This window comes from Neofelis nebulosa, chromosome 7, assembly GCF_028018385.1.
Source record: "Neofelis nebulosa isolate mNeoNeb1 chromosome 7, mNeoNeb1.pri, whole genome shotgun sequence".
NCBI classification, from domain to species: Eukaryota; Metazoa; Chordata; class Mammalia; order Carnivora; family Felidae; genus Neofelis; species Neofelis nebulosa.
Genome location: NC_080788.1, coordinates 63,483,887 through 63,494,546, shown reverse-complemented (window position 1 = coordinate 63,494,546; position 10,660 = coordinate 63,483,887). Strand labels below are relative to the sequence as shown.

At 56.0% G+C, this 10,660-nt stretch overlaps 1 protein-coding gene across 8 annotated transcripts in view; it reads left to right on the top strand.

Moving 5' to 3' along the window:
• The first annotated feature begins 2,456 nt into the window (after positions 1-2,456).
• The window catches only part of PAK6 (p21 (RAC1) activated kinase 6), a 37,126-nt gene continuing 28,922 nt past the window's right edge, over positions 2,457-10,660 (top strand). For 4 of the 8 annotated variants that reach the window (XM_058738221.1, XM_058738220.1, XM_058738214.1 and 1 more), the window contains exons 1-2: positions 2,457-3,202; positions 3,952-4,033. The gene's annotated coding sequence lies outside the window, so the exon portion shown is untranslated. The other 4 variants (XM_058738218.1, XM_058738216.1, XM_058738222.1 and 1 more) reach the window with 2 other exon arrangements.

Genomic DNA, 10,660 nt, shown 5'->3' with positions numbered 1-10,660 from the left:
CGAGAACAAAAGAATAAAGTGAAAAATTTTCTTGAGAAATTATAAGGCCATCGTCTTGGCAGATCCATATCGGCCACAGCTCTCAGGGAGCGGAGATTCAACGGCAGGAACGCCCATGGTGACAGCACCGCCACTGCCTTTGAACCACAGATACGCCACACACTCAGGGCTTGAGCTAGAACAGGCCTGTGTGAGCGGCAAAGGGAACAATCCAGGCCTGTGGGGAGGGAAAGCGGAGTTCCAGTCCTGACTGCCTCTCATCTCCCCTGCGGCTGTGCTGAGTCACTCAGCCTCTCTGGGCTGCAAGTCTTCGCACCTGTAGAAGTGGGGGCAGGGCTGGTGATTCTAGAGTCCCTTTCAGCTCCACCATTCACCGCGTTCTAAGTAAGGATGGCTGGAGCACAGAGCCTCTTCAGATGTTCGTTCATTCAACAAAGTTAACAGAAGCATTTACCATGTGCCAAGCACCACGCTGGGTTTCCTGCCCCGGAGCAGCTCACGGCCCACTGGGACTAACAGAGAGGTGGCCCTGCCGGGATAAAGAAGGGCACAGGACGGACCCACTGGCCCAGGAACAACTGGGCATCCGCCCACCTGTGCCCTGCAACAGGCAGTCCAGCTTTGCAGGGTTTCTTCCAATGGCTGGCACGTCCCTCCTTCCCCTTCTACAACCTACGAAAGGAACAGATCTAAGTTTGCAGATAGTCTCGCCAAATCAAGGAGTCATGCAACATGACAGAGTAGAGGTACAGGTCTCAGTTGACGCAGACCATCAGTTTTCAGAAGCCTATGGACAGGAAGAGTAAAAGAGTCAATGCTCCCTGATTATCACACTCAGGAATTGGAGATGAATAGAAAAAAACAGCAAAGATTCTGCCTCGAACATCAGCTGGTTTTTGGCCTCTGACACCCATTCCCCTTTCCTTCAGTAATAGCATCCTAGTTTTCTTCCCCACATCACGTGTGGTAACAGAAGCACCGTCCAAGCCCAGCCTCCCTCCCCTCTGCCCATGACCTAGCCTGCCAACTAGGAACAGAGGTGCGCTAGGTGGAGCGTGCAGTCGGGGCACCCTGTACCCAGGTTCAGGGGAGTATGGAGACTACAGAGTCAATCCTGATGCCTCAAGCGCTGGCTTCTGCCCTGGACTTGATTCTCCAGGCTTCTCATCAGTGCTGGGTGTTAGTTACCTGACAGCCATCAAAGAGTTCCTTTCCTGCTCAGGATGGAGGTGGGGTCGGTTCCATAGCTGGTAGTTGGAGGACCTGACTAACCGAAATTTTTATGCTTCATGCCATGAGGTCCAATACAGTGCAGTTCAATCAACATGTCTATGTGTTCAGCTTCAGACCTTAGCCCAGGAGGTGACTGGGGGTCATGGTTTTGGAAGCTTAACCCGCCACCATTTGGTGGGTGGATAAGGGTGAACAGCAAAAACACAGTCACGAAGGTGGAGGAAAAGATTTAATGTTTATGAGCAGTCCCTATGCCAGGAGCTCTGTTCATTTAATTCCCACACCCTGTGAGGCAGGTGAAATCATCCCCATTCTATGGATGAGAAAATTGAGTTCAGCTGATTAAATAACACACCAAAGGTCACCCGGCTGATAAACAGCAGAGCTGGGAGGTGACCTCAGGACTGTGAAAACCCAGAACCTGGGCTTTTAACCAGACACCACATTGGTTCACTATGGAAGATTTATGAAAGAGTTCTCAAAAATAATGTAAGCAGCTTAGTGTCACCTTGGCTCTAAGGGGCCAGCAGTGAGAAGAGCCAAGGAGAGCATCTCCTTCCGACTGTCAGCAACTGGGCACTCAGAGCAGGAGGTGGCTATGGGGGGGGGGGGGCGGGGGGGTGGCACCTGCAGCAGGGCAGCCAGACGTGGGGTCTGGGGAAGCGTGTCCAGGTTGACGGTCAAAGCCACGGAGAGGATGGTGTTTCAGCGAGTGTGGTAAGAGAGGAGCAGGGGGCCAAGCCAGGAAGGCTGGGCTCCACCTGGTGTACTCAGAGGTGCTGGCCTGCAGGCACCCAGAGGAGCTCAGGCTGCCTACATGCACACGACCCTGTTCCTCAAGGGTCCAGCTGAGTGGCTGGCTTCGGCCCCTGCCAACCCAGGAGCTGGCACCCACCCTGCCCATCACCCACCCATTGTATGCCGCTCTCCCGCCCTTCACAGCAAAACCAGCTGAGACCCCGAAAGGGGAGTTTGGCCCAGTTGTGGCCAGGTCAGCCAGTTCTGTGGCGTGGGGAGCCTGGGTGGGAGGGTCTGGCTTCTGCGGGGCTGGGGGAGGCTTCCACTGAGGCTGGCAGGCAGCCCTTCCCTTCCCTCCCCCTCAGTAAAGGAAGGCAGGAAAAAACGTGTTTTTATAAATAGCTCCAGCCCCAGCTGATTTGTAAATTCAGTGGGTTTTTTGTGTCAATGACATCACCCTCCTCCCCATAGCAACCCCCGACGATATCAAAATTGCCAAGCAACGTTGGAGCAGCTCAGCGCCCCAAACGAGCAGGTCGCTGCCTGAGGATTTAATGGAGAAATCCCAAAGTGAGCCTGGGTGCGTGGTGGAGGAGGGGCGTGCTGCGGCTGGGAAGGAGGCCGGAGCTTGCCGCCCGTGCAGCCTGCCAGGCAGCCTCAGGCCAGCTGGCGCTCCTCGGCCAAGGCCACGCTCCCTTTGACAGCCCTGTTGTCGACAGCAGATGGGGGAGGGCACTGCTCCCTGGCTGATGTGCCAGGAGCTGGGAGCAGCCATCCAGGTGACTAAGCCGGCCCACTGGCACTGAGTCACCTGCTGGCCCGGAGATTTCTTCCTTCTCTTTTGCATCTGATTATTTTGGGAGCTGGAAACTTGGAGCTGCACCTGAGTCCCGCCCCTTCTAGTTCTCCCCTCTCTACCTTGGGCTGTGAGGAAGATGGGACCTATCAGGAATCTGCTGCCACCCCCCAAGGATATGGAAGATGCTGTGGGGGCCCGAGGTTCCGAGAGAGAGATGCTGGCCGGCAAAGTGCAATAACAGATATGGTGATCAGGCTGCTGTGTCCTCTGGAGGTGTCGGGAGAGAAGGGGAGACTGGTCCGTGCTAACTGGAGTCCTCCTGGGCCGGCTTTGAACTCACCTCTCACAGGATATTGCTGTTCATGAGTGGCTTCTAGGGTCAGAGTGGCATTTGGAGAGCAAGGCTGGATTGGCTTAGGCTGGCCGGGGCAGGTAGGTGGCTCTGTGCTGGGTGTGGCCCCACGTGTGTGTGAGAGCATGTGTGTCGTCCCCCTGCTGGGGACAGAGAGCAGGACTTGGCAGCAGTTCATCCTGATGCTGGGCCCACCCAGGCCCTGAGACAGGTGCTGCGGAAAAGGGACACCAAGCGCCTGGCTGTACCCAGGATGAGGAGCACCTCCAGCTCAGACACACCCAGGCCCTATCTGAGTCCGCAGGACAGAGACACGGGAGGACTTCAAGGTAGGGAATGGTCCAGAGGGGTAGCCCAAGGATGGAAGCCAACCTGCCAGGGGGTCAGACAGCACACTGGCTGCCCCCTCTTGGGACAGCCCCGGGTCCTAAGGAGACAGCCTCCTATCAAGGAATTCTGTCACTCGACCACACGGCGCCAGTTAGCACCGATGGGTGTGCTCTGCTGAGCGCATAGGGACCGGCCAGGACATGGCTTCCCTGCACTCAGGACCCAGCTGGGGACCACCCGTGGCCCAGGCCAGACCCCCACAGAGCATGCTCCGGTGTGTCAGGCAGAGGGGCGTGGGCCACCTCCCCCCCCCCCCCCGCCTCCCCCATACAGCTGGCAGCCTCACGGGCACACCGGTGAGTAAGCTGCCAGAGGGAGGAGGCTGTGTGCCCACAGAGGCAGGACGACACCATCCAGGAGCCTTCAGGAGAAGCGGCTAGGCAAGAAAAGCGCTGAGGTTTTTCTTCTTCTTTTCCTTTTTCTCTTTTTTTGCCTGAAGGGAGTGCCGCTTCCCGGGCTCCAGACAAGCACCAGCCTGCAGTGAGGAGCTTGAGGCCCAGCGGCCCCGAAGAGCGGCCACGGTAAGGTCCCTGCTGCCGCTGTGGGTTCGGGCTTCCCGGGCGGGGCTGGGGAGCCCAAGTGTCGGGCTGCCCACCACCTGGGACAGGGGGGGCAGCAGCCGGCTGCTAGGATCGGTAGCCCCGCACCCCAGCGGACCTGCCGCTCCCTTTCCAGACTGATTTTGAAACAGCCCGACGCAAGCTGATTTCCTATGGCTTCCTGGCCATAGGAAGAGACGCTTGTTTCTGCTGTTTCTGCCTTTACCTCCCCCTCTTGCTGGGCCGAGCTAGTGTGGTGCCACCAGGATGGCCCTCGGGAAGGCCCCTCTCACCCCACCACACCTGGGACACTCTGCTCACCTGTTCGGCCCACAACTATTTATGGAGTATCACTGGGACCCAGCTCCCAGTCACACCCTTCTGCAGAGCTTGACCTGGCAGAGATGCTGACTCTGAAACTTTGGAGTCAGGTCAGGTTCAGGGGGCTGCCTGGCTGAGCACCATCGCTTCTCACAGGCCTCAGGCTCCCTGCCTCTGCTGCCGGGTTAATGACCTGGTTGGCTCCCGGGGGTCAGGCCCAGTGCGCTTGGGGTTTAAAGTGCTAGGGCCCCACCAAGAAGCAAGGCTAATACCGCATATGCAGCTTCTTCTTTCCCTGGTGTCACGCACCGAGGTTGGAGGGACCTGCTTGCGGTCTTCCCCTAAGCCGGTTCTGGTGGGAACTGATTAGGGCCGCCGGACTCGGCCCCCACAGAAGTGCATCTGGCTCAAAATAAGGCCTTTGGGCCAAGCAAGGGGTCCCCTCTGCAGCCTAGGAGTGGCAAGCCCGGGAACCGCGCTGGCAAGGGTGTCTAGTCAGCAAGGCATTGGAACTTAGGGACAAAGCTTCTGGAAGCACCTGATTGGGGTGGAAAACTCCATGCACCCTGATAATGGCCGCAAGGTGGGAGTGTGGGGGCTCCATAGACCTTCCAGTCCCCCAAAGACGGACTGATTCTTGGTGAGCTGACCTCTCTGGGATGTGCCAGGTACAGGGAAGGTGCAGGCAGGTCTGAGGTCTCTAGCCACAGCAAAGCCCACTCAGCACAATTCCCAAGGATGACCAAGAATGCCCTCTGTCCTAGAGGAGCACATGGGACTAGAGTTGGGATGAACCCAGAAGAGTCTCCCATTCCATTAATCCCCATACCTGGCTCCAGTAGGAAGAAAACGGCCCAGCTGAGGGGGTATTGCCTCCTTACAAAAGGTGACTCCAAGCCTAGGGGTCTCGAATGTATGCAGAGCTAAGCAGCAGCCAGTACCCAGAGGCTGTGGAGTGCCAAACAGCAGGCTGGCAGAGTGGCAGCTGGCTGGGCTAGGAGGGAGCAGAGGATAAAGGCGAGGGCGTAGGAAGCAGGAGAGGCAGCCTGGGTTTTAGGCTCAGGAAGGGCTCTGGGGGGCTGGCTTTCTTAAACCTGCCCACCTGTATGGGAGGGCGGGGCAGGGAGAAGGTGGAGACTCTGAGGGACTGTGTTCTGTATGCAAACAGTCCCAGAGATGCCTGTAACGCACTCTTTCCTGGGTGCAGAAGGTAGGGGGGATTTGTGGGAAACTGTCTTGTGGCCCGAAGCAGAGCCCTCCCCATAGGATTTTCTCCACACTGTAAGTGGGAAGGCCCAGGATTCGGGAGCAGTTCCCGACGTGGGCAGTACTGCAAACCTCATAAACAGGCATTCTGCCGCCTGCCCCTCAAAGAGGTAGGCTAGCCAACAGGTTGGAAGAGAGCATGGAAAATGGAAGCTTTAGAAGCAGAAAGAGCTCTCAACTTCCTGAAGCCCAGCTGGCCCTGCTGCCCGAGGTGAGCAGACTGACTGGAAGCTGTCTGTCCCCTTCTGAGCTCTGCCTCAGGGCCCTCTCGGGGCTAAGGTGAGATGTGGGGGATGTGAGATAAAGGGGAATTTGTCTTTTCTTGGCCAGATGCGGGCTCCAGGCAACACTTGGTGATGGCGCTTGGCACCTGGTTCTGGCTCACTGGCTTGCAAGCAGGGAACAGGACTGCCTGACTACAAAACGCCACGGGTGGTGGGGACAGGGTGCAGGGGAAAGTGCTGACAAATGAAGGACCAGGCCTTTGCCTTGGGGAGCTTATAGCTCTTCCCCGTGAGTGGAAAGGGCAGCTGAGTCTGGGGGCCACCCCACCAGAAAGCAGCTGAGCTACAGATCAGCCATGATCAGCAACAGGTGGCAGCATCCTCTTGCCCACCCTGGGCCCCAGACTCATTGCTGAAGCTGTCGGCCGTGACCCATCCAGTCCAGAACATTTATAAACTTAGACCGATGCTGGGAGATGGTTCTCAACATAGAGCTTAACAAAGATGGACAAAGACAGATTAGCTGAGAAAGTGGAGCAAAAGAAGAAGCCCCTTGAACAGTAACGGGCAGAGGACGCACGCTCAAGGAGAAACACAAGTGCAAGAAGAGGGAGAAGGCTGGAAAGAAATGCGGTGCCACTCCAGTTTTTCCCAAATAGCAAATTGTCTGTCACTGAGTTTCTCTAAGGAATGACTGGAGTCTGTCGTTCAAGGAAACCTGAGTTTCCTTCTCCATCTGAGATCTAGTTTCAGGCCTCGAGGACTTAAAACAGGCTGTAGACAGTGAAGGAACCAAGAGGCCTGGTCCCACTTCTCTCTGCGCCTGAAATTTTGTCACGTGTTGGCCCCGATTCCTTGAAGAACTGTATACTCATGAGCCCCATCTGAAAGCACAAACTCGGAGGGGCTTCATGCAGGGGGCCAGACCTGAGACCCCAGGGGACTTCTTGATCACTCTGGCAAATGACTTAGAAATGCCCAGGCACCATAAGGTTCAGACTCAGAGACTTTTTGCTTTTTCTGCCAAAGTTCTATGGATTTAGGAAAGTTAATCCGGGTTCTTTCACCTGAAAGAACAAGGTAAAACCAAAGCACAGCATACTTTCATATGCTGGGGGGAAATCAGCATGCAAAAAAGGGTTCCCCCATAACTGCATGGAGCCACATTAGCCCCAGCAAAGGGACACTCATGCTGGCCAGCATTTTCTATAAAACCTCATTGTAACACATCATTCAGTGCAGAGACCCATGTCTTTACAGAGGGAGGACGATGGCCTTTTTTGTACATCTGTGGGTTTTCTGTGGCGACCATCCCCCCTCAGAAGTGCTCCCTCAGTCAGCAAACACTAGCATCTTTCTGCTTGGCTCTGGTTTGCCCATGTCAAAGCACTCAGGCCCCTGTGCCTCTGGCTAACAGGATGGCGGCTGATGTGTGTTCTCTTGCACACTCAGGCTGCTCAGGATGTGGAGAGGGGGGCCTCTGGGTGCTCAGAGAAGCAGGTCCAGAAAGGTCTGGTCAGCTAGTGAGTTGTTCTGATCTCTGGTACCAGTGCAGCAGGGACCCAGCCCGCTTCACCTCAGGGCAAATAGCTACCAGCCGGTCACCTTTACTCAAGGCCTCCTGCTGTCTGCGTGCATGTCCTAGCTCCTGAAGGCTGCAGCAGCAGCAGAGTTAGAACTGGGAGGACTGGTTCTCTGGTTCAGCTTCCTGGCCTGGAGCCTTCGGCCTCCATTTTCTTTCTTTTAGCTTCAAATGAGGAATTGCACAAGAAGGCACAGAGGGTGGAGGGAGCCAGGGGGCCATTTATTCCACAGCCTCATGTGCTTCCAGAGTGCAGTCTGGGGTCAGGGGGGTGGGGTGCAGAGGAGGAAAGGACTGCTCCCAAAAGGAGATGGCCATCTTAGATTGCTAGAGCACATTCAAGCCAAAAGGAGTCCCTAAGAATGTCTGATCAAGCCCCATAATATTATAGAGGAAGGCAGAGGCCCAGAGAAGGAAAGTGGGTCCCGAGATTACATAGCTAACTGATGGCAGAGCCTTGGTTTCAGGCTTTGAGGGTCCCCACTTCCCAGTCCAGGATTCTCTCACTGCCCAGACTGCCTTTCTATCTGCAGTAACATCAAAGGTGACCCTGCAGGCAAGGGCAGACAAAAGCTGCAGAGGCTTGAGGAGACAGCCTGACCCAAAACACTAGGAGGCCAGAGGGGGCCTGATGCTCCTGTGTGCCTCCTGCCCTAACAGGGGACTGGCCCTGCCACACACACACACACACACACACACACACACACCACCTGGGCTGCCCTGCTCCTGCAGCTTATTCAACAGGCAGCCCCAGCCCCAGCTCAGCCCATGCTCACTCATCAGCACCCCCCAAGGAGAGGCTTTGCCCCTCCCCCGCAGCCTCCCCTCCTGGACACTCTACGATAAACAGATCCAGCTAATTCATAAATGGATTGACTCAAGTTCTCCTTGTCCCAGGAAGCATTTTACATTTGAACCATAAGGCTGGCAGTGTCTTAAGCCAAGGAAGAAAGGAATGATGAATGTGTCTAGGAATGAGAGATTCTGGGGCAGAAGTCAGGAAAACACAGGAGACCCTTTACTTCCGGTACTTACTTACTTTTCACCAGCATATCCTCTGACCACAGGCAGGAAATTAAATGTCCAATGGCCACCATCACAGGTCAGATCCCAGAAGCAAGAGGCCTGTTGCCTGTCATCTGTCACCCTGTTACCAGGCCACAGCTGGACTTCTCTTTTCCACTATAGTGGGTCTTGCTGGAAGGTGGTGTGTCTGGGATCCAGAAAGGTGGAGAAAGTTGGGGTCTCATACCCTGGAGAGGGACAAAGCCAGGACTGGGGGCAAGAATGCAAGGCCAGGAGCGGGCATGCGTGCAGAGCTCCTGTGGAGGAAAGGATGGGCAGACAGGAGGAGCTTCCCCCACATAGTCCATCATCCCGGCAAAGGCGGTTATGGCAGCCACTAGTGAGGACATGCCAGTGCACACCAGGACCCCGCCATGTAAGTGTTCACATAAAGTTCCCATGGGCCACCATCCCTGTGGTAATCAAGGTGTGGGCCAGAGATTAAGGAAGGAAAGACCCTGAGAAGGGATGGCAGTAGCCGCCTGGGCCCCTCCAGGCCCCTCTAAACACAGTCCAGCCCAGTCAAGCCGCAGTTAGATAGGCCACGCCTTCTAACCCTGACCCAGGGCGGATGCAGAAGGCAGCGTTCTAAGAGCACTGCAGCTGGATGGCCAGTGCTGCCAAGAGGTCACACAGTCCAGAATGTGTGGCCTTTGTGCACTTAGAGTGAAGGTGTTGCACCCAGAGGGCTGTGGATGGGGCTTGAGCAACCAACATCATGTTTCCTCAGACTCTTCCCTTCCTGGGGCTCTGGCCTGTGCTCTTACCCAGTCAGGCACAAGCCTTCTCCTCCCTCCCCCCCACCCCCCCGCCCCTGACCTTCCTGAAAGTCAGGCCCTGGGATCTAGGACATGTGTGCCGGTCATGGCCATGCCCCAGCCTCAGACCAGGGATGACTGCTACAGGCTGAGCGGAGAGAGGAAAGACAATGAAGGGTTTCCATTCAAGCAGCTTCCAGCTGTTAGTTCGGGCAGCAAAAATGCCAGCCAGAGAGCTGAACTGCCAGCAACAGACATTTGGATGGAACTTTGGAGCCCATTAGGAGCAAGGGCTGCAAAGTGATCATAGTGAGAAGATATTAAATGAATTCATCATGTCTCTAAAGTAAGTCCTTGGCATCTAGGTGGCTCTTTCTGTTTCCAGCCCTGCCCAGAGTAGCTCATGCCCCCATGTAACTGGCAAGGCAGCCACAGCCTGCTGTGTCCCTGCTTGAGCCCCTTGAGGTGGGTGGACAGTGACCTCTGCATCTGGTGGCTTGCTCACATGACCAGGCCCCTTGGGCACTGCCAGACAAGTTCAGCCTCCAGTGTCAGTTTGCGTTTGGGGTGGACAGGCCTATGTACTCCCATTGGCATAGGAAACCTAGTACAGATGCAGAATCTGAGAGAAAGGCAGGCAGAGAGAGGCTGGAGGCCTCTGGCTGTGGTGGTTTCCCTCTGCTAAGGTTCAGGATGGCACAAGGACACATCTGCCCAGCAGCTGGGCAAACACCTAATTGGGCCCAGACAGTGCTGCCACCTAGGGCTAGGGTTTTCTCTCTTGGATATGTAGTAGATAGACCTATTAGGTTGATGTAGTAGCAAGTTCTCCTGGAGGATCCCTGGGATTCAGCCCCTTTGGCACCAAAACTGGGCTCTCGTGCTCCCTGTGGCAGCTGGGTACATACATGGAACAGGGGAGGGAAGTGTCCACCTTGCTCCCTTTAGCAGCTACGAGGGCTGTGGGTCAACAACCTCTCGCCCTGACCGGGGGATGCAGGTCCTCGGGACTCTGGTTCCCCAATGCTCTGGACCTCATCAGTCCATCACCTTCCCAAGACAGACGGACACTGTCTCCCCTGTTCTACACATCAAGAAACCGAGACTGAGGCATGCTGGAAGCCTAGAGAGGCAGAGGACTCCAATCCTGCAAGAATCCATGGTCCCTTCGGAGGGGCCGTCTCCCTCTCCAGCCTAGCAGCCCCAAGGGCTCGGCAATGTCAGCTCCCTCCATTCACGCTCCCAGACCCCGCCTAGGGCATTTGTACCTGCCTCCTGGCCCCATCAGAAGAAACACGTGGGCAGTCCCATCAGGTGAGGGGCACTGGCCCAGGCCATCCCACAAGCAGGAAGGGACAGGGGTTGAGCACCCTGGAAGACACAGAGAGGAAGG